Below are 26,590 nucleotides of genomic sequence, written 5' to 3' on the forward strand. Positions count from 1 at the left end.
GGAATACAGAGGCAGCGTAATCCTGAAGCCATCTCGGGCCTCTTCAATCCCTATAAAGTCACTCCCTGACCCTTCAGCTCACGGTAGCAGCTTTCTACTTTCTCTGTTTTTGACGCTTTTTCATTTTTTCCTTCCTCCGTCTTTCCCATATGTGTCTTTTGCTTGCAGCAAATGCTTGAGGCAGACGACTAAGCCCCGGCCCTCAAATATAAATAGCGGTGCTCAGCACCGGAAACAACAAGCACAAATGAAGCACTGGTTGTACATGACTCCATTGCTGACATCTCTACATCCCCTGTAAATGTTTCTAAACCACCCCCTTGAAACGAAAATGTAATAAAGGTACTGCTAAAAAGGGTGCACTCAAGAGTAAAGCTGCTAAAGTTGCTACTCCTTCCATCTGTCCATGTACTAATAGCAGCCATGATGTGGATCTTAGGTATATTGTCCAGACTGTTTGTAAACCATTTTTTCACAGCATCAAAATAATCCTGGGAGCTTTCAAACAGCCAGTTATGTAACCATTTATAGTATTGGCTTGTGTCAGGGAAAAGCAGTGGGGCAGTGTGAGAGGAGCAATACTAAAACAAACAAAAAAAGAACTTTCCTGCTGCTCGCCGCACTCCCAGACTCTCCTATGGCCAATCCAGACACTGCTGTCATGCGTGTAATGCCCATGAGAGCAGCAATGAAATTGGGTGGAGCAAGCTTGTTTTGTGCTCCCTGGGGGACTGGGAGTCCGTGCCTGCTGTTGTTTTCCAGCCAGCAATGCAGCTGGGTTTGAGAGATGTCAATGCACATGTCGGTTTGGCCATCCTAAGAAGGCTGCCCAAACCAATATGTGTACTGACAGCAGTGCCCACCACTCCTCCACCTTCTTGCTATTGCACCGCCCCAAAGACTTGGCTCCTAACGAAAAATAAAATGATAATAAACCTGTTATTGTCATTTTTATTTTTTGTTTGCCACTGCTGATAGGGGGGCTGTTGCTCCGGAGCCCTTGCTGACAATTTAATGTGCTAAATGAAAAATAGCAATCCATGTGTGATAACCATTGTTTTCTTCAACAGTCTTTCCAGCTCCAGCCACTGCAGCCTAGTTCCTGCTAAGTTTCCTCATCGATCGTACCAAGTGTTCCCCTGGTATTCAGCTCTTTGGGTTTACCTGTGACGGGCCACTCAAATAAACCATCAGTACATTTGAACCGAGTCAAACCCTTGCAAAGTGGTGAATCTATATTTGGTAATCAGCATCTAAACTTCAGGGGTCCTGAAGCCACAACCCAGAGTTGTTCTGTCAATCTACAATTGCCACCTTATTGCACGCCTTATGCCATCATCCTCACTTGTGTGACACCTCTTTGTAACAATCTTTCGGAAGTCTGGCGATCATCTAAATGCAGTTGCCCACTGGTTTGGGTCTAAATATGGTTATGGTATTTAGCTGATGGATAATATTTTCACGGTATGCAGGGTTGACTGGGTTGGCTCTGGTCCAAAGTTGATACAGGGAGATTGCCTGGTGCTAAATTTTAGAAGCCCTAGGCTGGTGTGATTACTTTTTCATCACCCGAATTATCCTTTTCAGGCCATGCAAGATCTGAGCTCTTCCACTTGGCTATTTCTATTGCAGGCCATGATGATACCTGGGCTCGAAGTCACATCTTCTTGCTTCCTGTGCCAGAGAATTGATTTGCGCCCCTTTCCTGGCTTTCTAAAAATGACTGACTTGGCCAATCGATCCATTCACAAGCCCCAAGTGTTATCCACAAATAATGGCATAAATCTGGCTCCTCTGAAGAGTCTTCTATTCCTGACACCGCCACTGTTTCCACGCTTTGTGCTGCAGGTGATTTGTGCACTCTATCTTGGAATGTTGCTGACATTAACAAGAAATTGGATAATGTGGACTGGCTGGATATTATAAACCAATATGATATGGTTTGTTGCCAGGAAACGTGGGATTTGGCTTGGAGAGCGTATTTCACTCAAATTGAGTAATTTAATCACTACTGTACTGAACTGAACCCCCTTGGTACCAAATTCTATTAATGTGTTTTTATGGTTCTGCTAGCGCACCTGGTCCTTAGTAAGTAAACTTGCAAGGGGACGCGTATAGGTCGCAGAACCTTTTGATTCGCATGGAGTATCCTAGCCATGTAGTAATCGATGACCATCAATAATCAATACACAAACCAATAACCATTAAGGAAAATATTAATCATCAGTGAATGACGTCAACATTTCATGAATAACCACAACTCAATTAAACATTTTATCAATATTATTTCCCTATTAGTTACAACACTAAGTCATAAGGTTAATTCAAACTTTATTCAATCCACTCAAGATTAATTCAGTAGTGACCACCAAAAACATAACCTAATCAGAACTTGAGAAAACATAAGTTCTAGTGCCTCTACATAAGCCAATAACGATGAATATGTTAACATGAGTAGCAGAGTTCAGCAAATCAGTCCATCAATCATTTGTCACTGTATATGTCAACGTCTCAGAATCAGAACCCTACCTAACACAGATTAGCATTGGCATGTGGGACTTTATGCAAAAATAGTTTAGAACATGAATTTGGAAAAACATCTAGCTAGGAGAAAAACTATAACACAGCGCAGTTGGTGCCTAGAAAGAAAATGCACAATAGTTAATCCATCACATTGTCATAGCTACCTATCCACGGTATGGATCAGCAACAAAGTCAGTCTTCGTCTTCAGGTCATCAATGGATCAGCAACGCATCAGATTCTCAAGAGCTTGAGCCCAATGACATTATCTCAGATCTCTTCAAATGTCCACGCCTAGTCTCCAACATCTATTCTGAAGTTTTCCCCCTTTGTCACGACATTATATTAAAGTTGCCCAGTCCATCCCCTAATTCCTAATTGGTCAGTTGATCACCAGTTATTCCCTTACCCAATAATTTTTATTTTACAAATCTATGAATTCTAATGTTACGCCATTCTTAGGGTGTCGATTGGTTCACTGTACGATGTCCTCATCATCCAGCTCATTAGGTATTCAAAATGTTACATCTTCTTCTCCAGACAGTGGGGGTCATTCTAAGTTTGGCGGGCGGCGGTCGCCGCCCGCCAAACTTACACCGCCAAATGACCGCTCCGCGGTCAAAAGACCGTGGGGGCCATTCAGACTTTCCCGCTGGGCCGGCAGGCGCCCGCCAAGAGAGCGCCCGCCGGCCCAGCGGGAAAGGCCCTGCAACACAGAAGTTGGCTCCGAATGGAGCCGGCGGTGTTGCAGGGGTGCGACGGGTGCAGTTGCACCCGTCGCGATTTTCACTGTCTGCTATGCAGACAGTGAAAATCATGCTGGGGCCCTGTTAGGGGGCCCCTGCACTGCCCATACCAGTGGCATGGGCAGTGCAGGGGCCCCCAGGGCCCCAAGACACCCGTTCCCGCCATCCTGTTTCTGGTGGTGAAAACCGCCAGAAACAGGCTGGCGGGAAGGGGGTCGGCAGCGCCGCCATGGAGGATTCTCCCAGCCGGGGCTAATCAGGCGGGAAACCGCCGGACCCGGCTGGGCGACCGCGGATGAAGCACAGCCAACCTGTTGGCGGTGCTTCCGTGGACAGCCACCCTGGTGGTCTATGACCGCCAGGGTTGGAATGAGGGCCAGTGTCTCTATAGTACTTTGTCCTGGGAAAGTACATCTTGTCTGCTTTACACTGAATTGGATACATACTCTAGTCCTCATCTCCTGTCCGTCAGTTCATTGCAGAAAATTCTAGCTAAGCAGACTTTATTAACACGAGTAGTTCAGGGTCAGTTCAGCCCGTTAGCTTCTCTACATTGCATGATTATTCAGCTTCTGCATGAGGCCTGGCAAAACTAAGCCACTAATTCTGCTAAGTTATCTCTACAATATAACATCAAACATATGTTATATAGCTCAATGTGACATATTACTACATTATTATTATGCATTTTCAACATTTCACAAATTTTAGTCATTTTTAGTATAATTTATGAATCTTAGTTGCCACTCTCCATGGGCACATTTTCAAACGTGCACATTAAGGGGCATATTTATACTCTGTTTGCACCGAATTAGTGTCATTTTTTTTTACTCTAATTCGGTGCAAAACTAACTCCATATTTATACTTTGGTGCTAGACCCCTCTAGCACCAAATTTATGGAGTAAAAGTCATTTTTTGAAAGTGGAGACCTACTTTGCCTTAATGAGATGCAAGGTAGGCGTTCCTGTGCAAAAAATGACTCTATGGCCTTAACGCCATATTTAGGGGCATATTTATACTCTGCGGCATTTTTATACTCTGTTTGCACCGAATTAGTGTCATTTTTTTTACTCTAATTCAGTGCAAATCTAACTACATATTTATACTTTGGTGCTAGACCCATCTAGCACCAAGGCCCTGATTTAAACTTTTTTTGCGCCGCATTAACGTCATTTTATGACACAAAAGTGGTGCAAACTTACAAAATATTGGCCCTTATTTATACTTTTTGCTGCAAAACTGCACTAACTCAGTTTTGCACCAAAAGGTTTAGCACCGGCTTGCACCATTTCTGTGCACCAGCCGGGCACCATATTTATGGAATGGTGCAAGCCGGTGCAAAGGGTAGGCTAGAGTTTTAAAAAATGACTTTAGTCGGGTGGAGCTGGCAGTATAGAAGAAGAGGGTTTAGCACCAAAAAATGGCTTTAGGCAGGTTAGAGTAAAAAAAAATGACTCTAACCAGATTAGCGTAATTTTATGGTGCTAAACCTACCATGCCACATGACTCCTGCCTTAGAAAAGGCAGGAGTCATGCCCACCACCCCAGTGGCCAGCACAGATGACAGGGGTCCCCTGGGCATGGTCATTGCACCGGGTGCCATGTATGGGGGTTCATTTCAGGGCCCCCTATGGCACTTTCAAAAATAAAATGCACTTACCTGTACTTACCTGGGATGGGGTCCCCCATCCTCGCAGTCCCTCTAGTGTGGGTGGGGGTGCCCCTAGGGCCTAGGGAGGGCACCTCTGGGCTTATTCCATAGTGTTCCACCATGGAAATAGGGCCACAGGTCCCCTAACACCTGCCCTGACCCAGGTCTTAAAAAATGGGGCAAAACAAGCTTTGCCCCATTTTTTGACCCCTCCTCCCTCCCTTGCACCATTTTTACATGGGAGTATAAATATGGTGTTAAGGCCATAGAGTCATTTTTTTGCACGGGAACGCCTACCTTGCATCTCATTAAGGCAAGGTAGGTTTCCACTTCCAAAAAATGACTTTAACTCCATAAATTTGGTGCTAGACCGGTCTAGCACCAAAGTATAAATATGGAGTTAGTTTTGCACTGAATTAGAGTAAAAAACAAAATGATGCTAATTCAGTGCAAACAGAGTATAAATATGCCCCTTAGCGTCAAAAAATGATGCTAATCTGGTCAGAATCATTTATTTTTACTCAAAACTGCCTAACGTCATTTTTTTTAAAGCTAGCCTACCCTTTGCACCGGCTTGCACCATTCCATAAATATGGTGCCCAGCTGGTGCTAAAAAATGCTGCAAGCCGGTGCAAAACTTTTTGGGGCAAAACTGCCTTAGCACAGTTTTGCACCAAAAAGTATAAATAAGGCCCTAATTTTCTACATTATATTTCTCTACATTTTATTATTATTATTCAAAATGCATAAATACTCATTAATAATTTAGAATTAACATATCTGCTTCAGCAGTTCTTTGTTCTTTTACTTTTATTTTGATATATTTGTATTTCAATTTCTTTCTAATTATCCTGTTGAAATCCTCTGGGACCTGGATTGTTCGATTTCTGATATTGTAGCAAATCGCCCAGATAGACTGTCTATCATATGACTGGGAAACTTTAATATCTCGAAATGTTCCTTACCGGGAGACAGAGTATGTGGTCTTCAAGATTGGGAGGGGGAGGGACTTATCCCATCTTATTCATATTATTCAACCAGATAATTTTTAAACAGAACTTTTTTTAATTCTGATTTTGTTAAGGATAGCACAGGTTGTCAGCCCACCTTCTCAGTAGAGGTGGTGGACCAACTGTTGATTATATTGTTGTCTTCCCATTTGTCCCATTCTGTGACAGATTCAGCAAACTTGCCCTCCAGTATAAGTGACCATATTCCAGTTACCATGTGCTTGTCTTGCCTGCTACTGGTCAGTCTGCCCCTGCTACCTCTATGGCCATGAAATATAGTAAAAATAAGGGGATCCCCTTGAAGTGGAAACTTATGAATCCAGATAAGTTTCTTGCTGATTTAGTAACCGATTTGAGTGAGGATGTTTTGTGCTGTCTTTCTGACTTGGTTGAGCCCATGTGAATCAATGTCTAATCTTATGGTTGTTATGAAAACCATCTCCGACCCTTCCATTCACAGTGGATAGGAACAGTTTTTCAGGGACATTGGGGCAGGAAGAGGGCAAAGGAATGGGAGTGGAGGATGAGGGAGTGTTTGTTGGAGGTGTCTGTCTGCTGCTTTTGGGTGCAGGTGCATGGGTTGTATGCTGTTGTGAGGTGGTTAGCTGTTGGGTGTCTTAGAGCTTGCATTTGTGTACTTTAGGCGAGGGGGCAGACAGAGTGGGAGAGGACACAGGGGATGGGTGCATGGCTGTTGTAGAGGTGTCTGCTAGTGAGGTGTGTGTTCTGCTTGGTGTGGTGATGCTGTATAGTGGATGATGACGTAGTGCATGCAGGTGTGAGCGTGGATGGAACTGGGTGGGAGGTGGTGGAAGAGGAGGAGGGGGAGACACTCGAAATAGTGGATGTTGGTGTGTCTGCAACTAAATGGTGTTTGTGTGAGTGCCTGTGGGATGAAGTGTGGTGCTTGTGTTTGCCTGTGACACTCTTGGGTGTTGTCTTGTGTGCATGCTCGCCTGCTCGTGTGCTTGGGATGGGTTTGAGTTGAGGAGAATAGGACTGGGCAGTGGAAGTTGGAGGGGGGAGGGTAGTAACAGGGACAATGGCTGCCATCAGAGAGGAGGCCAGAGCCTGAATCCATCTCTGTTGGGCCACCAATCCAGTGTGAATGCCCTCCAGGAATGCATTAGCTTGTTGCATCTGGGTTGCCAGCCCCTGAATGGCATTCACAATGGTTGACTGCCCTCCAGAGATGGATCTCAGGAGGTCAATAGCCTCCTCACTCAGGGCAGCAGGGCTAACTGGGGCAGGACCTGAGGTGCCTGGGGGAAAGGAGATGCCCACCCTCCTGAGTGAGTGGGCTTGAGCAACTCGATGAGGGGCTGCTGGGATGGCGGTGCTGGTACGGGGTGGCGGATGTACCTGTAACTGGGGTGGTCACAGATGTGTCTGCCACCACCAGGGAGCTTCCATAGGAGGAGGTATCTGTGTCAGAACTGTCCCCTCCAGTCTCTGCAGTGGTGCTCCCCTCAATCTCCATCCCACTGGTGCCCTCACCATCGGTGGCCTCTGCCTCCTGGGTCCTGTGGGATGCAGCTCCCTCCCTCGCCGGTGCCTCTGCTTCTCTGCCAGATGATGCTAATGCACATAAGGACAGGATGACAAAACAAAAACAGGGGGAAAAGAGACAAAGAATACTCTTGGTCAATGGCTGCACCAACAGCACCATTGGCGTACACAGCACCCTCACACACAGGGAACAGGCCTACACAATATGCCATAGCACTAGCAGAGAAACAGTTAGCAGCCTATGCATGGGAAGGGACACACACCACCAAATGCAGCACATCTGGGACCCAGGCAGCCCTGACCTGTACTGAATGCCTACGAGCTAGGTAGCAAGATATTCCCTTCTGAACCCTAGCCACCAGGGGACTGATACTGCAATGTCAGACCTGGCCTAGGGACACCCACTGACACACATCCCCCACCCAGATACCACACATCCTCCACCCAGATACCACTCTACCATGCATAAGTTGTAATGATGGGAACTGTACTCACCCCCTTGTGGCTGTTGTGATGCCTTCAAGTGCCCATCCAGCTCTGGATAGGCCACCACCAGTATGTGGGCCATCAGAGGGATCAGGGTTCGATGGGCACCCCTTCCTCTTTGGGAGGCCATCCCCAGCTGGGACTTCGCCGTTTTCCATGCCCAGCGTCACAGGTCCTCCCACCGTTTGCAACACTGGGTGCTCCGCCTGCCATAGACCATCAGGGTTCGCACTTCCTTGGCGATGACAAGCCATGTACCCTTCTTTTGATGGGCACTGACCTGCAGAGGCAATGCACACAGGAAATTAGATTTAGACGAACAGTCCTGCCTGTTAAACATATGGCCCCCCCATACCCGTTTCATCCACATTTACAGACACACATGGCCCAGCAGACAACCTATATGCCGCCCAGAGGGCATCCACCCACCCCCCTTAGACGAGGCCTTCACACACACCACTCCATGCATTCCTGCCACATGCACAGTGCCCACAGTGTACTCACCTGTTGGTCTGGAGGCCCATACAGCAGTCCGCATTGGGGTAGGACCCCATCCACCAGTCCCTCCAACTCCTCCGATGTGAAGGCTGAGGCCCTTTCCCCAGTCACACGGGCCATGGTAGGTTCCAGACACAGGTCACAACAGCACATGCAATGTAGGTCCTCTCCTGTGGAAGTTCAGGTAGCAAGTGAGGAATCAGACAGAAAATTGCATCACGTCTGTGGCGGTGCATACTGTCACCGCCAGCGTAGATCACCTTTGGCCACTGTAACCCATAGGGCCCAATAACAACTAATAAGAAGTTGCACGGCGGTTCCCGACCGCCTCTTGCAACGGCGCACAACATCACTGAAATTACCTCACTTCCACCTGTCCCTCCACAGAGGACAGGCGGATGCCATTTTAGGGGGGGCAGCAGGCCCTGGAATATTGCTGCATCACTGGTGAAATCAGGACATACTGGAGAAATCACACTGACCCATTACAAGTTAACAGGATGCAAAGTTGTGTTGTAGCTCCATTGTTCAATTTGTGACCGGCTCCTCACTCTTTTGTCCCTTAGATTCCTACCGCTGTGGATGAATAGGAGATGGAGACCCCTGTTGGACTTGGCAACACTGGAGGACAGGCACATTATCCTCACCTTTAGACTTTACAGGGCCACAATCACAGAGCTGTGTGCCCAATTAGAGCCTGACCTGATATCTGCTATCCGTCACCTCACTGAGATCCCCCCTCTTGTGCAAGTGCTATCAGTGCTACATTTCCTGGCAACTGGTTCTTCCCAAGTGACAGTGGGCTTGGCAGCAGGAATATCACAGCCAATGTTCTCAATAGTGCTGACAAGATTGTTGTCTACCCTGATTAAACACATGTGCAGCTACATTGTTTTCCCCCAGGTTGAAAATTTGGCCACAGTGAAGACAGAGTTCTCTGCAATGGGACATATCCCAACATAATTGGGGCGATTGATGGAACACATATTGCATTTGTCCCCCCCGCCAGAATAAACAGGTGTTCAGGAATCGTAAGAGTTTCCACTCCATGAATGTTCAGATGGTATGCCTTGCGGACCAGTTCATCTCCCACGTCAATGCTACGTATCTGGGGTCGGTGCATGATGCCTTTGTCCTGAGGAATAGCAGCATCTCAAATGTGATGGGCCATCTACAGAGGCACATGTTGTGGCTAATAGGTGAGCCCTGGTTCCCATCCAGTATATGTTGGTGTATGGTGTGGGCCATATGGGATAGCGCGTGGCTAAATGGTGTCCCCCAATATTTCAGGTGACTCTGGCTACGCCAACCTATCATGGCTGCTGACTCCTGTGAGGAATGCCAGGACAAGGGCAGAAGAACGTTATAATGAGGCCCATGGGTGAACCAGAAGGAAAACAGAAAGGTCCCCTGGCCTCCTGAAGGCCAGGTTCCGGTACCTCCATCTGACAGGTAAATCACTGTGCTACTCGCCTAAGAAGGTCTGCAAGATAGTGGTGACATGCTGCAAGTTGCATAACCTGGCCCTCAGATGCCATGTTCCATTCCTGCAAATGAAGGAGGCTGGAGATGCCCGTGTGCCAGCAGTGGACCCTGTGGACAGTGAGGATGAGGAGGCAGAGGATGAGGATGTGGACAACAGAACGTCTGTGACCGGACAATACTTCCAATGACACACAGGTAGGACAGTGTTACTTCACATTTCAATGACATTTCTTTGAATTTCTGTGGCACTGGCCTGCTGATATTTCCCACTTCTATGCCCACTTACTGTTCTCTCTGGCAATTCATTTTTCAGAGGCTGGTGACCTCACATATATTCCTGGTGTGATCACTGCAGCCAGCTACAGGTCATTAATCTGTGGTCATTTTCTGTTCAGTTGATTTGCAATGTTTGTACCTGTTTCAATTAATACATAATTGATATACATGACATACTCCAAACTTCTTTTTGTTCCAAGGGTATTTATTGAAGTGTTAAAATATAGAGGGGCAAGTGCAATAGGATGGGATGATGATGGAGGAGAGTCCAGGGTATTGTTCCAGTCTGTTTGTAACACAGGTGCATTGTCCACGGGGACATAGGAAGGGGAGCAATGGCAGTTCAAGGTGGACAGGGTGACTGAGTGGGACACAAGGGTGACAATCAGGAGAGTCTCATGTCCTGGTGGGAGTCTTGGTAAGTGACTCTGGCTTCTGTCTGGATCGCAGGGAATGTTTGCTGGGTGATTCACCTTCTGCAGGGGGAGGGGTACTGGTGGCCTGTGAGTCCTGGGTGGGGCCGCCTGTCCACTAGCAGCAGGGGAGGTGGAAGGCTGTTTAGATGTCTGGCTAGTGGCAGGGGCCCGCTGTTGTGTGACTGCCTCCCTCATAATATTGGCCATGTCTGCCAGCACCCCTGCAATGGAGATCCGGGTGTTGTCCATGGCCAGCAAGTCCTCCCTGATCCCCTAGTACTGTCCCTCCTGCAGTCGCCTGTTCTCCTGCACATTGTCCAGGATCTAGCCCATAGTGTCCTGGGAATGTTGATAGGCTCCCAGGATCTCTGCAAGTGCCTCCTGGAGAGTCGGCTCCCTGGGCCTGTCCTCCCCCTTGCGCACAGCAGTCCTCCCAGTTTCCCTGTTGGCCTGTGCCTCTGTCCTCTGAACCCTGTGCCCACTGCCACTGACCCCAGGTCCCTGATTGTCTTGGGTATGAGGTGTGCCCTGGGGCCCTGTAGAGGTGGACACACTGCTGATTGATGTGTCCTGGGGACAGAGGTGTGCATACGCTGGGTGGGTGCTGTGGTGGTGTTTCCTGATGGGGGAGGCTCTGTGATGGTGTGTGACTGGGCCTGGGTAACCGGCTGTCCAGAGGTCCCTGATGGGCCAGGTAGTTCATCCAGATCCTGAAGACCAGAGTTGCTGTCATCACTGTGGGCCTCTTCTGTTGGGGGACTGGATATTGCTTGCACCTCCTCTCGGCTGACATTTGCTGGGGTATGTGGGGGGATATAAATGATGTATCATGGTTTCTGTGTCTGACATATTGTTCATCCATGGCTTGCCCTCTTTGGTTGGATTTGTCCTGGAAGCTTTCACTTGTGTACGTTGGTGTATGGTGGGATGATTAGTTCTCTAGAGTGTGCATGTTTAGTGATGAGTGCCCATGCAGAGCTGTGAGTGGTGTCCATGCATTGGTGGAGCATTCAGGGCTTCACATTGGAATGAGTGAGATGTGATGGTGGGGTGTGTGGGAAGTGGTGGAGTGATGGGAGTGAGGGTGAGGATGGGGGAATGTGAAGGCATGCAGGTAGGGGGGGGGGTAGTAGTAGTAGAAAGTTGATTTACCAGAGTCCAGTCCTCCTCCTTCTCTGGCAAGGCCCTCAGGATTGCCAAGACTTGTTCCTCCCATGCTGTTAGTTGTGGGGGTCCACCGTCAGTCCTCTGTACAGCGAGCTGGTGTCTTGCTGCAATGGAACGTACCTTCCCCCGTGGGTCGTTCCACCTCTTCCTGATGTCATCCCTAGTTCATGGGTGCTGTCCCACGGCATTGACCCAGTCCACGATTCTTAGCCATAGCTCCATCTTGCTAACTATCGATATCTGCTGCACCTGTGATCCAAATAACTCTGGCTCTACCCTGTTAATTTCCTCCACCATGACCCTTAGCTCCTCCTCTGTAAAACGGGGGTGTCTTTGTCGTGCCATGGGTGTTGTGTGAGGGTGTGTTGGACAATGTTTTGGGGTGTGTGATGTGGGTTGCATGAATGGTGTATAGGTGTGAATAGTGTGTGGCTCTAGTTGTGTCTTAATGTCTCTCTCTGCTGGCAATGGTTTGCAATGGTAAAGGGTTGTGGGTAATGTGGGTGTGTGTTTTATAGTGGTGAGGGTGTGTGGGTGTGGTGTGTGTATGGGTGTCAGGTGTGTGTTGTTGGAATTGTCCAATGTGGTGTTGTTTTGTATGTAGGTGTCCATTGTGAGAGTCCGCCACAGTGATTAATGGGTCATAATGTGATGGACGTTGTTCTGTTGGCGTAATGGTGTGGGTTTTGATACCGCCACTTTATCACTGACCTTTGGTGTGGCGGATTTGTGTATGTGGGTGAATACTGACGGATTGGTGTGTGTGTGTCATAATATGGTGAACAGATATCCGCGGCAGACATCCTGATCATGGGGAAGATTGCTGAGGCCGGGTCATTACCTGCTCCTGTTGGTTCTATTGATGAGATCCCCATTATCAAGGTTTTAAACTTCAATTACTTAGGGATCTTGTTGGATACAAATTTGAAATGGAACATGGTCCTGGCACAAAGGTGGCTTAAAATGGGCATAACTGTCTAAGTAATCTTTAAATCTGTTAGGAAGTTCAAGCAGAAACCAGTTTAAGGTCTCTCTTTATAAAGCTAAATGCCTCTCCGTAGGTGTTTATGGGGCAGGCATTTGAGGGTATGCAAATTGTACATGTTTACACTGGTGGAAAACACCTTATTAGCCAGATGTTTGGAAGTCCTGGAAAGTGACGCCAATATAATTACTCATATGGAGGTTGGCCGCCTGTGTATTGAGGACACCATTAAATTGGCACCGCTTTTATTATGGATTTAAATTTGGAGCTCCCATATACTACATTTTGCTGTTTGGTTTTAAGTGATTGCATCAATCTAGATTTCAGGAACAACATCCCATGGTTGGCATACATTGGAAATTCCTTTTTAGAACCTGGCGTTCCTCACTTTTTTTATGCATCGAGTGAAATTGACACAAACTCGAAGACTGTAATATGCTACCTTTTCCAAACTAATGGGCATATTTATACTCTGTTTGCACCGAATTAGCGTCATTTTTTTAACTCTAATTCAGTGCAAAACTAACTCCATATTTATACTTTGGTGCTAGACCCGTCTAGCGCCAAATTTATGGAGTTCAAGTCATTTTTTGGAAGTGGAAACCTACCTTGCCTTAATGAGATGCAAGGTAGGTGTTCCTGTGCAAACAAATTACTCTATGACCTTAATGCCATACTTATACTCCCGTGCAAAAATCGTGCACGGGAGGGAGGAGGGGTCAAAACATGGTGCAAAGCTTGCTTTGCCCCATTTTTTAACGCCTGGGTCAGGCCAGGCGGTAGGGGCCCTGTGGGCCTATTTTCATGGTGGAACACCATGGAATAAGCCCACAGTTCCCCTCCCCAAGCCCCAGGGACACCCCCCAGACACCAGAGGGACTGCGGAAGATGGGGACCCCATCCCAGGTAAGTACTGGTAAGTACAGTAAGTATTGCATTTTATTTTTTAAAGTGCGATGGGGGCCCTGAAATGGGCCCCCCACATGGCACCGGGTGAAATGGCCATGCCCAGGGGACCCTGGTCTCCAGTGCTGGCCATTGGGGTGGCGGGCATGACTCCTGCCTTTTCTAAGACAGGAGTCATGTGGTATGGATGGTTTTGCATCAGAAAATAACTCTAGGCAGGTTAGAGTAACCTGTCTGACATCATTTTTTGGTGCAAAACCCTCTTCTTCCATAGCGACAGCCCCACCCTACTAATGTCATTTTTTTACGCTAGCCCAACCTTTGCACTGGCTTGCACCATTTGATAAATATGGTGCCTGGCTGGTGCACAGAAATGGTGCAAGCCGGTGCTAAACATTTTGGTGCAAAACTGCGTTAGTGCAGTTTTGCACCAAAAAGTATAAATCAGGGCCTAAAAGCGATTTTACAGGGTCTAACAAGTCTGAAGGGATGGGTAGTATGTGCTACCATAAGGCGATCACTTCCTGTAAAACAATTAAGAGGTGCACTGTTCCAGAAAGTGGAGGTTATTGAAACACCTCTCAGAGGCACACATGCATTCGGAAGCAGTAGCCCTCATGCATCATCATCAGGTGCTGCTCCACGTCAGACTGGCGCTGCAGTGTCTGACAGGGTCCTGCCTGGGACCATCTAGCCATAAAAAATTGTGTATATCTCAGTATCAATAGTCTTCAATAACTAAGAAAGAGCTGGAGAGATACGAAATAAAATTGGCTCAGGTACCTCATCAGTGTAAAAGTATGTTTAATAAACGAGCGAAGACCTGGTCAAGGTTAAAAACACAGGAAAAAGTGAAGGGGAAACAATGATCCCACACTTTACATTCTCAAAAATGCACAGTCACTTGAACCAGTACAGAAATTGTATTGTATTGTATTGTATTGTAATCGTATTTATATAGCGCTTACTACCCCTGACGAGGCGTCGAAGCGCTTTTCGATGAGTAGCACGCTACTCCGGTACCCAACAAGAATTAGTGATGGATTAGTATAATTTAATAAGGAGTACAGTTTTAGTATTATTATGAGTTAATTTGAGTTGCGGATATGAGAGTTTGTTAGTTAGATTGACTGGAGTAATGGAGGGGTGGAGGAGGAAAGAAATCCAGAAGTGTTAATTGGGAGTTTATCCTTCATTTACTCAATCCAAAGGCTTGAGATGAATAAAAGGGGGAGCGGAGGGGAAAGAGGATGTGGAAGGGTTAGGGAGAGCATAGTAGGAGGGTGAGATGAATGCAGGAGAATTTAGTAGGGTTGTGTGGGAGGTCACAGAGGTACAGTGAGGTTTGGTGAGTTAGATGTGGAGGTGGAGGGAAGAGCTTAGGCAGAGATATTTAGGAGATGAAAGTGGTTGAAGGGATTTGGGATGAGTCCGAGTGAGAATGGAGGATAGTTTGATAGAGACATGACACAAGAGTGATGAGTAGATAAGTGTGATAAAAGAGAGCAGAAATTCATAGATATCTAGTATAACAACCCAAAAAACCAGGAGCATTGCAAAGATCCACAAACATGCCAGGCACAGAAACAACATATAAACATACATACACATATATATATATATTTATACACACACACATATGAATACAACACACATATGCACATATAATACATAATTAGAATCATGGGTAAAAAATACTTAGTCATCCATCCATCATCCTGGTAAAAGGCGGGAATTCCTTTACCTACTTCGAGGGTGGATGGGGTGTGGCTCAGCGGGCGGAGCTTACAGGTGCTTTATAAAGGGAGAGCCTTCTACTCTGTGTCTCCAGCAGAGGAAGATAGAACCCGCGCGTCTCAGTCATATACAGATTACGCTCCAGTACATCCTCAGTTCACCTCCAGGAAGGATTCTAGATCTTTTCTGCTATGGGATCTCTGAGCGCACAGCCTTGCTTTATCTTTGCCAAGTCCAAGAGTTAGGGTGGCTTGTCCTTTCCAGAAGGTGAGCTTCAACTGCGGCATCTGCTGCGTTTATATTGTACACTAGGGGTACGTGATGGGCCATGGGGTAAACGTCTCCAGCAACCTTGTGTGCCTTTGGCAATGTTATTGTTACTAGTGCGTCTTTGTGGAGATGTCCTCGTGCTTCTGAGCATCAATAACGCACCACGTGAATCGGCGGTAAACGCAGTGGGGTCGTTTTGGAAGGATGGCCATCATCCTGGTAAGAGGCGGGAATTCCTTTACCTACTTCGAGGGTGGACGGGGCGTGGCTCAGCGGGCGGAGCTTACAGGTGCTTTATGAAGGGAGAACCTTCTACTCTGTGTCTCCCGGAGAGGAAGATAGAACCCGCGCGTCACAGTCAGATACAGATTACGCTCCAGTACATCATCAGTTCACCTCCAGAAGCTAAGCTTCAACTGCGGCACCTGCTACGATTATAATTGTAAGTACTTCCTTTGAGGATTAGTTTCTGTAAAATGAGCATCGTGGCCTACTCAACCGGAGCATTTTCTACGAGTATGTCAGTAAGCGTTACCTAGCATGTTTCATACGCCCCGTTTATATTGTACACTAAGGGTACGTGATGGGCCACGGGGTAAACGTCTCCAGAATCCTTGTTTTCCTTTGGCAATGCGATTGTTATTAGTGCGTCTTTGTGGAGATGTCCTCGTGCTTCTGAGCATCAACAACGCACCACCCGAATCGGCGTTAAAAACGCATTGGGTCGTTTTGGAAAGCTGTCCATCATCCTGGTAAAAGGCAGGAATTCCTTTACCTACTTCGAGGGTGGACGGGCGTGGCTCAGCGGGCGGAGCTTAACAGGTGCTTTATGAAGGGGGAACCTTCTACTCTGTGTCTCCAGGAGAGGAAGATAGAAACCGCGCGTCACAGTCAGATACAGATTACGCTCCAGTACATGATCAGTTCACCTCCAGGAAGGATTCTAGATCTTTTTCTGCTATGGGATCTCTGAGCGCACAGCCTTGCTTTATCTTTGCCAAGCCCAAGAGTTATGGTGGCTTGTCCTTTCCAGAAGCTGAGCTTCAACTGCGGCACCTGCTACGTTTATATTTGGAAGTGCTTCCTTTGAGGTTTAGTTTCTGTAAAATGAGCATCGTGGCCTACCCAACCGGGGTATTTTCTACGAGTATGTCAGTAAGCGTTACTTAGCATGTTTTATATGCCCCGTTTATATTGTACACTAAGGGTACGTGATGGGCCACGGGGTAAACGTCTCCAGCAACCTTGTGTGCCTTTGGCAATGTGATTGTTACTAGTACGTCTTTGTGGAGATGTCCTCGTGCTTCTGAGCACGAACAACGCACCACCGGAATCGGCGGAAAACGCGGTGGGGTCGTTTTGGAAAGCTGTCCATCATCCTGGTAAGAGGCGGGAATTCCTTTACCTACTTCGAGGGTGGACGGGGCGTGGCTCAGCGGGCGGAGCTTACAGGTGCTTAATGAAGGGAGAACCTTCTACTCTGTGTCTCCCGGAGAGGAAGATAGAAACCGCGCGTCACAGTCAGATACGGATTACGCTCCAGTACATCATCAGTTCACCTCCAGAAGCTGAGCTTCGACTGCGGCACCTGCTACGATTATAATTGTAAGTGCTTCCTTTGAGGTTTAGTTTCTGTAAAAAGAGCCGGTGCTAAACTTTTTTGTGCAAAACTGCATTAGTGCAGTTTTTCACCAAAAAGTATCCATCAGGGCCTAAGAGCGATTTTGCGGGGTCTAACAAGTCTGAAGGGATGGGTGCTATAAGCTATCATAAGGCGATCACTTCCTGTAACCAGGTTGAGCCCTATTAAGGGCCCGATTTAGAAATTGGTGGACAAGTTACTCCATCACAAAGCTGACAGATATCCCGTTTGCTGAAATCCAAATCCCATTATATCCTGGAATTTAGATTTTGGATGGGATGTCACCGTTGTGACTGAGTAATTATCCGCTAATATCTAAATCAGGCCCATAGTTTGGATTCCTAACCAGGAGCACCGATTCTATCTTTCTCATTTTTAGTTGAACAGTGCTCATTATTTGGTGGCATTTCCAAAACAGGGCAGTTGGTTTTCCTCACTGACCAGTGGCCAATTTGACACAGCAAACAAGCAATTTTGCATGCATTTTATATTCGTTTGTAAACTACGTATTATCCCCAGAAATCAATTTATATGCCCTATTTTAAGATCCTTTAATAGTAGATCGACTCGACAAAGCTTTACATTTTTAGTCTTTATCCTCAGAATTCTTTGCCATGCTGTTACTAGTTTCATACTTAATGCCCTCAGGAAAGAAATAAGGTCACCAGTACTTTGTTAATTGGTAGTTGTTTATATTTTATTTCATTATATTATTTGTGCTGTACTTTATATTACATGCTTACTATTGATAAGCATATTAACTAGGTCTTGCGTATGCCACATTGTATTGGATTATATGCTCTTTTACTGATCTGCAATGATAAAAGGTTATCAGCAACACATCTAATTAGTTTTGCATTTTTCTTACTGTATTTAATTTTATGCTGCTATATTTTAATTACTGTTTTAATGTTTTGCTGTTGTTGCTACTCTTTTATGACCATCCTGGCCAAATAAAGTTTTTGAAAACTTAAAACTGAATACACAATCAAGGTCAGTAGGCCTAGTTACGTTTTATTAAAGCACACTCTCTGTACACACTTGTTACTCAACAAACAGTGTTGTGCAAACCTTACTCTTCCTTGCCCTTAAATGCTTTCTAGTTGTCCACTGCTTCCGCTTTCTGGTCACCTCTGGAGGACATTGTCATTGCTCTGGAATCAGAGTCTGGCTTGTCAGCAGGATCCTAGTTTCCAGGGTCATACTGCATATATGTATGTGTGCATGGATTGGTATTTGTTGTCTGGACCCTTTCTGCAGGGTCATCCCCAAACATGTTACCTTCACCCTCCTGTTTTCAGAACCCACTTTTGTTGACTTTTAGGACACTGCAGGCTTTACCACTGCTAACAAGTGCTAAAGTGCTTGTGTTTTCTCCCTACAACCTGGTAGAATTGGCTTATGCCCAACTGGCATTTTTAATTTACTTGTAAGTCCCTAGTAAAGTGGCACTATCTGTGCCCAGGGCCTGTACGTTAAATGCTACTAGTGAGCCTGCAAAATACAAGAAAGGGCAACCCAGTAACCCCTTGCAAGCTTAGGTAGCAACCAGAATAAAAATAAATAGCCAGAAAGTGATTCCTTTATAAATATATTTTCTAAAATCTCAAATGAAATTACCTGTCTAAAAGGTGATAGTTAGAATTAAACCAATGATTTGAACATGTATCCAAATACTGTATTAATAAATCTGAAGAAAAAATGAAAAAACAGACTTATACAACCTTTGTATTCATGATATAGTCATGGGGTGCCCAACAAAAACAATTAAAACGCACATTAACTGTGTCAATTCAAATCCAATTGAACATCAATTTTGTAAACACATAGGTCAATGGATGTAGAGTCCACTCTAATTGAAATCAATGTATTTCTACCATGACAACTGAATGATTTACAGTTGGGAATGCAATGATTCTACGGAAAGAAGTAACTTGGTGTCAACGTTTCGGTCTCTGTTGACCATAGTACACAAGACCATCCTCAGGACCGAGACCATAAAATGGAAATATAAAGACAACCCCACATATAATTAGGCAGTAAATGATAGTGCAATGTATGAAATCTAATGTATGAATTAATCTGAGATAACCTGAAGAATCACCACAGGACACTAATGGGATGAATTTAAAGAATAAGCTCCATTGGTTTAATAAAAAAAGACAATGGCCCTCACTACAACCCTGGCGGTCAAAGACCGCCAGGGTTGTTTTGGCGATCGTACCGCCAACAGGCTGGCGGTACAAATCACCATGTTATGACCGAGGTGATAGCGCCACGGTCACACCACTGGGACCGGCAGTTTCCCGCCATTGTTGTCCCGGCGGTTATAATCCGCCAGGGCAGCGCTACTTGGAACGCTGCCTTGGGGATTATGACTCCACATCCCGCAAGCCTGTCCATGGCGGTAGAGATCGCCATGGAAAGGCTGGCGGGAAGGGGAGTCGGGGGCCCCTGTGGGCCCCTGTACTGCCCATGCACTTTGCATGGGCAGTGCAGGGGCCCCCAGGCACAGCCCCACCCTGCATTTCACTGTCTGCACAGCAGACAGTGAAAAGTGCGACGGGTGCAGCTGCACCCATCGCACGGCCGCAACACCGCCGGCTCCATCAGGAGCTGGCTGCTATGTTACTCTGTTTCCGCCCGCCGGCCCAGCGGGGATGTTGTAATGCGGCTGGCAGGTTTGTGGCCGCATAGGCGGCCGCTCGGCGGTACAACCTTGGCGGGCAGCCTCCTCCACCCGCCAAGGTTGTAATGAGGGCCAATGTGTTTTCGGCAAACAGATTTTTCTTCAAAAGGTCTTCAGATTTATTCATACAATAATTGAAAATAACTTTAAATCATTGGTTTAATTCTATCGGTCATATTTTGGAAAGGTAATTCATGTGAGATTTCAGAAAATATACTTAGAAGTGACTCCTTTGCTGACCATTTGCCTTCTTGACACCAGTGGGCCTGAAGCACTGATTGTGCCCCCCTTTTAAGTATCTCTTTAAACATGTCTCTGGTCTGCCACTGAAGCCTGAGTGTGCAGTTTTAAACTGCCATTTCAACTTGGCAAAAAAACCTTTTGCCAGACTCAACCCTTACTTTTTAGGGCCAAGCACATGCAAGTGCTCTGAACCTTGTTGTAATCTCTCTGTGGGCTTCTAACCACACCCATGTCACACCTATCACTTTCATTAATTTGTGGGCTTGCCTTTTAAAAATTGATTGATTCCATTTGTGAAAGGCATGCATGCGTCATGCCTTTTCTGGCGTTTACCCCCCTCGAGCGCAGTGGTAAAGTATTGAAAACATACGAGGATCTGTGTATTCAGCTGGTTTCTGTACTACTTTATCTTTTCATTTCCTGCGCAGTGCAATCTCGCTGGGCGGAAGTCGAGCTCTTTGCGTGACATCAACCCTGTTACATGGATAATTGCACTTTTGCTGGTTACATGGATAATTACATTGTAGCCGGTAACATGGATAATTGCACTTTTATCAATAAACTTCACTGCAAGCAAATTTCTCTTTCCATTTCTGCGTCGCCTTCATGCTCCTGGCGACCATCGGTTTGCATATGTGAAACTGTTTTACTTTTGATTATTAGTTTATGTGGCAAAAAAAGTCAGGTTAGGAGTTTACAACGCTAATAGCTCTAATGCGAGTAAATGCAAGACCTGTTGTGTTGCAAATGCTTGTTAATACATGTGAGTCACCCCTAGGGTAGACCCTTGACAGCGCAGAGGGCAGAGTGCAGTGTATTTAAAAAGTTGGACATGCACGTTTTAGTTTTACATGTGCTGGTATAGAAAAACTCTTAAATACATTTTTCACTACTGCAAGGCCTACCTTTCCTGTGGGAGAATATTGGATTTACCTTATTATTACATTTAATATGATGTAACTTACAGATGGGAACAGGTAACCAGTTCAGGTTCGGTACCTATGGAATTGTAGTGAAAATATTTTTGGGTGAAGCCACATATTTTATTACAATTTTGAAAATGACACTTTTAGAAGGTTGCCATTTTTCTGACTTGGCCATTGAGTGCCTGCAGCCTGTCTCTGGGTCGCATGACTGGGTGTAGCTGGCAGTTGTGCTCTGTGCATTCCTCCTAGACAGCTACATACAATAGATAACTTAGGTGTGATTGGATAGGCAATCACTGTCAGGATGGGAGGGAGGAGCTAGGCACAGCCTTACTTACACTTGAATAGGCTGTGTCTTGTCTCCACATGAAGGGTTTCATACCTCCTGTATTTAGTTTGGAGCCAGGACAGGAGAGGTAGGAAACTTGTGCACTTCAAAGAGGTAATGAGGGCCAATGTGTTTTCGGCAAACAGATTTTTCTGTTGCCCTGCTGCCCTCCTGCCTGAGTCAGTTGGACTGGACCTGAAAGGAGGAATCCCAGAGTTACTCCATGGGCTAGTCTGATAGCCTGTTCAGAGCCACAGGAACATAACAGGCTCCAAACACCTCAACCATCATCCAGATTCATCTGGAGTAAGTGAGAGAATGGGAGACAATCTACAAAATTGCGTACATCAAGGGGGTTTACACAAAAACAATGCACACTCTGCTTTTCACATTTGTAGGCACGAAGAGTTCTGTGTACTCCTGTCCTATCTCTTGTGAGTCGGGTTCACCCATAAGCATATATTTGTTAGTCGTAAGTATGAGAGTGTCAAGAGGGACTGTTAGGAAAATTAGGATATCTACTATTAAATATGTGGCGTTAATGGAAAATTTAGGAGGGTTAGGCAAGAACATGTACATATTATCAAACACTCTAAAAGAATTAAGTCTATGCTATTAACCAAAGTTACACCTGTATGAACTACCATAGTACTACTGACGAAACATGCTGCTTAGCCAAACCTTGGAGTAAGCCAAACATCACACATGGTCATTCACCAATACAGCATGCCACACTTGTATGAATTAGTCAAGCCAAGGGTAAACACTAATCATACCTAACAAAAATAGGGAAAAAGAAAAACAGTGTTTTGTGTTTAAAAAATATATATTTAAAAAAAAAAGTCAATTTTACATGAATTTTTCCTAGATGTAACAGGAACACATATAGTAAAAGGCTACATTCACACTCAACATACCTGCTCTGAAATTGGGTAAATGGGGTAAATATTCAGAACTTCACCAAACCCTTCCACTGGGCAACCTCATTACAACAGCTGCTATGCACACACTCCCTGCCCACACAGGGAAACAAGCCACAAACCTAACAAACAGTTTTCTACCATGTTAGTGATATTATTGTCGCCTTAAGCCTTATCTAGAGGATCAATTGTTTCAGAAAGACAGAGTGGATTATCAGCAGAGGAACAACAACTCTGGTATGTGCAGGAAAGCAGTCATTTTTAGATACCACTTCTCAATGGGTAAGACATGGATGAGACTGGAAGCAGGAACTCAATTCACCTACTGCCTTCTCCCAGGCAATGATTGACATGTCAGATTACTGGCTCCACTCCATTTCCAAGCCACTGGTCTTTCCCGGGGCAAAGGGGACACTATGGGCATTTGACAGTCAATGAAATTGTGCTATTTGAGACATTCACTGAGATGCATCACCAGTCCAATGCACCAGTTTATCTCATGACACAGTCAAAGGTGGAATGACAATGGATGGCCAAGAAATACTATAGCATTGCCCATTTCCCTAGGGAATTGTATGCATTTTATTACACCCATGGGACTCTTCAGTCTCCATCTCACAGAGAACCCCATTGCACACACGTCACTGCTGGCATACCATCAACATTTAAACTGTCTTTGATCCCAGGGTCTTAACTGATATGTACCGTGCCTTTCCTGGGTCCAACAATGACACCAGCATTTCAGAAATCTATTACTGCATTTCAGTTGGCTGCTGGGGATTTCACTGATCCATGGCTATAAGGCGCATTGAATAACTCACACTGTCACTGCTTGCTTACCCAGGGGATTGCCAGTCATAACTTCAACACTTAAAAATATATACTCAAATTACTAACATTGAAAATATTCATGTATAGAATGTCAGACACTTTGTCAAAGTCAACGCATCATAACAATGTATCAATGTTTGTTGCATGTGACACTGTGTTTGCCCACCCTCCCATGTCCACATCCCTTCAGCTGTCCAACCACTCTGCCCCAACAGAGATACTATAGGTTACACATAGGAACACGAGACAGGTACACATACGTGCACAAGACATTCTTGAACATTCTTAGGGTATACGTAAGTCATGCTTCAAATTTCTTGATCACACGTGGGAGTTCTGTAGTGCTCCTCAAATGTTCTCTGCAAGATTATTTTAGCCTATCATGAGTTGGATAACACTGCCATTCTATGAGGCTTATATGTATCCCTTATCCCTGACTTACAGCTCCAGATTCCAGACTGGGACACAAAAAAGAGGTCAGACTCTACAGGTGCCAAACCAAGTGGTGGGCTCGCATTTCACTTGAACTGAAGGTTGGTTTGTTGCATCTTATTGGTTAGACAATGCTGCATCAAAGATAAGTGGTCGGCTATGTGTCCATACAGATATACTACCTGAGACACCACAGTTTCAACATCATGATGCCACGTTCAAACACACAAGCCTCAGTGAAATATAAATCGACTAAGACATCACTCATGCATTAATTCATATGTTACAAACTATCACAACATTAATTATCCATTCACATTAACAATTTTAAGTCGCCTTTTAATACTCCACATGTAGTTTACTGTTGAAAACATATAACAAATGCATAATTTGATTCACTAATAGGATTTCAGTTTCTGCAGAGTTTCCCATCTACAGTGACAAACAGACTATGGCATACAAGAAAAGGAAGTAAGCCATTCCTAAGCAAGTCTAGGATCACCAAGTAATCCATTTCCATCCTGTTACTGTATTCATTCTAGATATATCCAAATAAATGAGAAGTGAGAGGCGATCCCACAAATTTCTCACAAAAGTAGTTAGAGCTCATTGGGGATGGGGTCTTTGACAAATATTCTTAGTTCTCTGGGTTACCACAGGACACCCTGAGCAATACATCTTGGACAGAGCTCTGGCAAGCCATTGCCACACATTGAAGTGCAATGGATGCCCACTACCCTAGAAGCAAAGGGAATCCTGCAGGTGCTAGAAGAACCTCTGGCACTGGGTAAGGATAACAGTATGGGATTTGAGGGAGGTATGCTCCCAGGCACATGTGGAGTACCTAACGGTCTCCTCTTTACAACAGAAGGTCTTAAAGAACATAGACAGCCCTACATGCTCAGCTGAAGACTCCACGCAGCACCCAGGAATTAGGTCTTACATTATTCTTTATGTTAAAATGTTGCCCTGTAGTTTTTGTGTTGTCTTCTCTCAATTTTTGTTTGTTTATGTCATGTGATCTTAAATAAATATTATTTATGTGTGAATTTGTACTTAAAGATTTTCATAGATAAATAAATATATATTTAAAATATATTATTTTAGCATATTAATACATCAAACCGGAATATTTTCTCCCCAATGAAAAAAATATATATGAAAAATGTATCTTATAAAAAAATACTTAAAATTACGTGCATTCTGTCTGTGTGTGGGATTGCTTGTAGATACCTGTGTTTGAGATGCTGTAAGGTTCAATATTATCACATTATCCACAATTAGTGATATATTGAAGCTTCATTATATACAGATATTTCAGGCTTTGCACAAAACAGGTGATACGCTGGGGAATGTTTAGTGTTTATCAAATATTTTATTCGTCTAGATGCAGAATGCAGAATTTCAATTAATTATAATAATTTGGAAATGGGTGCTTTTTCGGATAGGTGTTTGTTTTCTGTGGTTAGAAAAAGAGTTCATGGTTAGTTGCTCCTGTATAAGTCAATGGGTGTGGAGTGAGGGGGCTCTCCTAACATCTGGCTATGATTGGCAAATTGTACTTCATGCCTATAGCCTGCTTGGGTGTGATTGTAAACGTATTGGTCAGTATCTCCTACCTTAGAAACCTGCAGAAGTGTATTGCAACAACTTAATCATATTTGAATGACTGCGCAAACCAATTATGATAATTGGTTTGAATCTTATGTATATAATTTAAATTAGCCCACTGGGGCATAACAGTAGGATTCTAAGTATTGATTTTGTTGTCATCACATGCACAGTTTGAGTTGTCTGCATCTCTACACGGGTAGTAACAGCACTGACTATTATACAGTTAATGTTGTTTGACATAATTCAATTCTGTATGATGATAATAAATCAAATAATTTCCCGTGGGACACGATCTATGGTGATATACTCTAGACCTAAACTTATATACAATCTAATATCGGCGCCATTGAAAAACTTGTTAACCATTGTGCTGTCTTTTACAGTACATTTTCTTTTAGCAGAATAATTGAAATGGTGGCTCGTAATTTGAATATTCAAGGGTGATCAAGGCCAATAGGCCGAAATGTGTCACATTTGTTGGTGTCGGTGTGAAAGACAATAAACAATTATTTGCAGAAGCCCTGAGTGCGCGTTCCCTTATTACATTAAGGAGTTGCTGATGACTTTAAATGACCCGGACCACTCTCGAGTGTACACGACACCCCCACCTGGAAGCAGCGCAATTTAGTAGTACTGATTTTTCTGAATATATGTCTGTGTGTATACATACATATATATATGCAGCTACACATGTGTGCATATATATTTAGATATATCTATCTCCAATCATTAGGAAATATCCAAGCCCAGGTCCAGATCAGGCATTTTTTTTATAGTGAAAGTGGCAGCATGCATATAATCCTGATGCGTTTTCGCTGTTAAGCCTTGTTCACAGGTACAAAATCTTAAAATAACAAAGTACAGGTGCTCATATAGCAAATGTCACATGACTTAGTAGTAAAATCATACATGTCCCATAATGCACCAGAAAGGTTATCATAACGCTTATTTTCTCTGCTGTGTCCTAATCCAATCAGGGTCAATCCACCGCAATCATGGTTCATTTTTGATTCCACTGCATACCATTTCAAAATAATGTGGCCACGTGCATCACAATAAAACTCATGTGATAGTTTTAAGAACCTTCCTTCATTATTGTTGCTGCCATAATTTGCTTCCAAATGCCATGGTGTCTAAATCTGCTGAAAAAGAGAGAACTCTCCCTTTCTCACCTCCAACTCCAATACATATCCGATTAAGGCCCTGATTTATACTTTTTGGTGCAAAACTGCACTAACGCAGTTTTGCACCAAAAAGTTTAGCACCGGCTTGCACCATTTCTGTGCACCAGCCGGGCACCA

Source organism: Pleurodeles waltl, chromosome 8 (genome assembly GCF_031143425.1).
Source record: "Pleurodeles waltl isolate 20211129_DDA chromosome 8, aPleWal1.hap1.20221129, whole genome shotgun sequence".
Lineage (NCBI taxonomy): Eukaryota > Metazoa > Chordata > Amphibia > Caudata > Salamandridae > Pleurodeles > Pleurodeles waltl.